At 32.9% G+C, this 5,201-nt stretch overlaps 1 pseudogene; it reads right to left on the bottom strand.

Moving 5' to 3' along the window:
- Positions 1–3,854: 3,854 nt before the first annotated feature.
- The window catches only part of LOC110326119, a 4,380-nt pseudogene continuing 3,033 nt past the window's right edge, over positions 3,855–5,201 (bottom strand).

Here is a 5,201-nt window from a genome sequence, read left to right as displayed (position 1 = left end):
AAGTGGGAGTGGGTGGGTAGCAGAGCAGGGGCAGGGGGGGAGGGTATAGGGAACTTTTGGGATAGCATTTGAAATGTAAATTAAAAAATATCTAATAAAAGAAAAGCCATCATAAAAAAAGAAATGACAGGAACACACACACACAAAGAAAAGATGAAATGATTTCAATGTATATTCTTGTTCTAAAAATTATATTCAAAGGAGCTTCAGTCTAAATTTTTCTAACTATGAATAACCCACTTTGTTGAAATCTTCAGAATGAGGGGGAGAAAAACCTTTCCAGTTTCCAAAGTGCTTAGTTAACATTTTAATGGTCAAATCAGAAATAACGTGATATAAGTGCAATGTAGTTTCCCAGCACTGAGACATGATAATTATGTTTACGATGAAAGATTGGTAGCCTTGAATGACTTTATCAACTTATATCTACAGTCTGAGCATTATAGGGAATGACATGTTTTACATTAGATTAGAAGGATTTCTACATGATCCCATGGTAAGGCATAGTCATACACTTCTGCAATGAGAGTTTGTGGTGGAAACCTTTTATTTTGATTACTTATCCTCCGAGGGAAACCAAGGTAGGAATCCAAGCACAGGGGAGAGACATGGAGACAGGAAGTGAGGTAAAGGCCATGGGAGAGTACTTATTACTGTGCTTGCCCATCCTTATTTCTTATAGCATCCAAGACCATGAGCCCATGGGTGTGACCAAGCACAGTGGGCTGGGTCTTTATATATCAATTACTAATTATGAAAATTTCTTCCAAGTTTCCCTACAAGAAAATTTTATAGAAGCAAGTTTTTCAGTTGTTCATTCCTCTCACATGGCTCCAACTTGTGTGAAATTGACACTAAACAAACCAGCTCACTAATGACTAAATGTTTAAGAACATTGAAGCAAATTTCATACGATTTCCACTTTGTCCTTTCCTTTTTAATTTTGTGTATTACTTTTGTATAATAAGCATTATAAGCAACACAAATTAGGATGAATCTTGCTGCAAAAAGTGCTATCTAAGATGATGTTTTGTAAAAAATAAATATGCATGGGGTTTGAGAAGAGTTGAAAAAAAGAAAAAAAGCAAAGAAGGAATGAAAACATCCTAATACGTCATCAAACACTGTTTCCCAGCCAGATTATCTGCAAACTCTCATTTGAACAACTGTGTCTGCTACACTCCAGTCCTTCATAACAGTTTTAAAGAAATACCTTCGAAGTAATTCTTTGCACTTATATCTGATTCCTGGAGTTCATATGTAGATATGTGCCAGCTTTTGTTTGATGTATTTCTAATCATTTTATAGGAAACATCCTTAAGAATGATTGTATAATATTCCCAATTTAGGTAATTTAGTATAATATTCTTTCAGAAGAATGTGTCTCTTTTCTCTGAAGATCACTTAACAAACAATATTTAAATGAAATTGTGTGACTGATGAATACCCATCTTACACATAGTTTTGAAAATATTTGGAAGGCAGAAGTTTTATCTTGTTTTCCCTGCCATATCCCCTCTTGCATGGCCATTTCATGACCTGGCATCTACTTAATAATTATGAAATGGATATAAAAATTGATTCATTAACTGAAGCAAACATGAAGTATGGAAATGTAAGTCATAGTTGAATAGACTTTCTTGTCCTTACAGCTTTTCCATGTTTAGTCTTTCCTGTTTTTTTTGTTTGTTTGTTTGTTTTCAGAATATGCTTTCATCATTTGATTCTGGAGAAGATAATAATGAAAAAGATTTCGCTCAACACATGTGCACAAAAATAATATTAATACTTTAAAACACATATGCAAAGACTGAACTTTATGTTGAATTTCATATTCAACACTGAGATAGTTCCTTAAGATTTCCACTCAGAGTAAAGTAATGGAACCAGGACTGTCAGGAAAGCTCCTCTATTCATTGCAAGGCGCTATATAGTTTAAGTGAAAGCCACTAAAGCCTATTCTTTACATACCACTTGTGAATAAAATTTTAAATATAACATTGTATATGGACACATAAACATAGAAGAATCAGTTCAATACTTCTCAAGATTTGCATTATATTATGTTTTGTATTTCTTCATTACCATAATGGCTTTTTATAAAGATCATCCATATGCATATTAATAAACAGATTTGAAAACTTTTAATAAGGCACTCTCTCAGGTCTATCTCAAATTTCATTAGTAGCTTTCTTTAGTCTTGGGAGTTGCAATTGTAATTAAGTTTGCTTCAAGTCAAAAGCAGTTCAAAGGAGATTAATTGTAAGCTTTGAAAACCCCAAGACACATCATATGGGGGCATACATCCTAAAGCTAATCTAATCATTTGATGACAATTCTAGATTGAAGATTATCTCATTGAATTGTTTTCATATTTTTCTCCTTGGGAACTCTTCTACATGAAGCAAAGGCAGAGAACTTTTAGTACAGGGTAATGGTAGCTACACTCCACAGAAATTACGGACCAACTATTATTATTCACAGTGAATTAAATATTAGAAGTAGTATTTTTAGTTATTTCTTTATAATTTTTAAAGAATTGTTTGAGTAAATCTGATGTATATGTTTTTCATATCAGTTGGGATTATGATAGTGAAAATCAAAATCAATAAAGTAAAAATATAAAATAAATCTGTGCTGTTACCTCAGTTTTGATGTTCACTCTGAACCTCATTATTATTCAAACTAAGCATTATCCTATGTGTCCACATGAGAATAATCTTCAGAATCACTGAGTCAGGGATGAGGGTCACAGGAACCTGAGTCAAAGAAGTTACACATTTTCATGTCAAACATCTCTTCCTCTTGTATTTTGGTGCTCATAGCACATCATAAAAAACAAAAAACAAAAAACAAAAACATAGTATTTCAGATTTAGGAGAAAAAAAAATTTCTCCTTTGCCTGAAAATTGAAAGACATGAACAATCAATAAAGTCTGTCGTTGTTTGCCTGACCTTCTGTGAAACTAAAGTAATAAAATTTGTTTTCTATCTCTTTCATCTCCCTACTTTATATACTCAGGATACAAACTTTTGAAGTAACTGTCTGGATCTTCTTTCTAATCACAAGATTGATAAAAGCACCTGCAATGAATATATGATCAGCTATTCATCATCATCATATGAAACAACTAGACAACTGTTACATGTGTCATATTTATTCTTAATTTGTAGGCAATAGCTGCCTAATGTTTATTAAAATCCTCTTGGAAGCTATCCCCAGTAATCCCTAATGTAGAGGTGTGAGTTGCGATGCACAAACCCTGATGGATTCTGATGAAAGTCATGCATAAGAGATGTTGTGATGAGTGTCAAGAGGTCTCATAAGCTCACTCAGCTATAATTAAATTCAACTATATTTTTTAATCTTACATGACAGTTGAAGAATTTAATTAAAAAATAAGAATAGATACATAGTTAATTATGATGTTTTTTTTTAATACAGCTAAGTAGAAGTAGAAATAAGCAGAAAGTTTTGAGACTAGCATCTCTGGCCTTGGATAATAATTATTCCACTAATTAGACATGTGATATCAAGAAATATGTTAACTTCTGTAACTCACAGCGTCTTTCATGTTTAAGTGGATCATACAGTACCTAGACCAAGATGACTTATGGAGAGAATCTAATGAGGGATAATTGCAAGGCAATTAGCACATAGGCATTAGTCATCTAATTCAACATTTATAAGATGCTGCCAAGTGTCAGATGTTACTTTATATACATTTGAAAATAAACAAAATAGAAATCTAGATTATTCAAATCTACTGTTTACCTTGAGGCAAATAAAGGTACATAGAACAGTAGGTGAGATTTCATTATGAAATTAGGGTGTAATTACACAAATGGAGTAACTAAGCCAAGGCTAAAGAATAGAATGTAGCACGCACATATAAGTCCGAATAATCAAGTTCTACAATGTTAAACAGAAGTGTTGTCTTCTTCTTCTTCTTCTTCTTCTTCTTCTTCTTCTTCTTCTTCTTCTTCTTCTTCTTCTTCTTCTTCTTCTTCTTCTTCTTCTCCTTCTCCTCCTCCTCCTCCTCCTCNTCCTCCTCCTCCTTCTTCCTTTTTCTTCTTCATTTTCTTCTTCTTTTTCTTCTTTTCTCTCTCCCTCTCTCCCTTTCTATTATTTATATTTATAATTCAAATTTAAGAAGAACATAATAAAAGAGGGAAATACAAATTTTGTTTTATTTAATATTTTTTGAAGGAAGATATTATGCAGTGATAATAAAACGTCATTTTCGAATCCCACAAGTGATGGAATAATAGTGACAACTGAAAGAAATGTTACTTTTTAAAGCAACCCACAACACAGAATTATATAACTCATTTGTAGTTATACATAGATTTTTGAAAGAGAATGTATATTCTACCTTGATTCTATAGCATTGTTACCTGAGAGTTGAGTCACTAGATTCATTGAGGTTGGAAAAACATCATGGATTAAAAGAAGCAGATGTATGTTGAGGCATGACAGGGATAAGACTTGGTGGTGTGTGCACATGATATTTAATTATGTGGCACATGTTCTAAAACCAAGTGGGAAGACAAAACAACAATATCAACAACAAAAACAAACACACACAAAGAGAGATCAATGTCACCATTGATAATGAACTACCTCTACCTATGAGCTTAAGCTGGCATTTGAGATATCAATGGAAAGGCATGGTATTATTAACAGGATATTAACATGCAAACTGTTTATCAGAGATGCCTAGGTAGTTAAGAATGGGTGAAGATTAGGATTATGTTCAACATTCTTTGTTATAATAATAGTACAAAGAGTGTGCCGAGATATTTCCAAGAAATCTGACATATGATGTAAGCATCTTTTAACTATTTTTAAAAAATAAAGTAGAGGTGAAATGACATTTAATGTTACATATGTATAGAATAAAGATGATAGTGCAAGAGAGATAGCTCAGTTGGTAACTTGCTTGCATTACAAGCATAATAATCTAAATTTGATACAATCTAACAAAAACAAGTAAGTAAAAACTAGGTGTAGTGCTGAAGAGGTGGAAACAAGACAATTTAACTTGGCTCCCTAGCCAGCCTGAGTTCCAGGACACTTAGAGACTCTTTCAAAATGGAACAGGCCATGCATGATGAAAGGATCCAGAGGTTGTTTTCTGTATTTTACAGATACACAGGCACACACACACACACACACACACACACACACACACACACAC

This window comes from Mus pahari, chromosome 9 (genome assembly GCF_900095145.1).
Source record: "Mus pahari chromosome 9, PAHARI_EIJ_v1.1, whole genome shotgun sequence".
Taxonomy (NCBI): domain Eukaryota; kingdom Metazoa; phylum Chordata; class Mammalia; order Rodentia; family Muridae; genus Mus; species Mus pahari.
The sequence above is the reverse complement of the archived record's forward strand: the minus strand, read 5'-3'. Positions and strand labels throughout refer to the sequence as shown.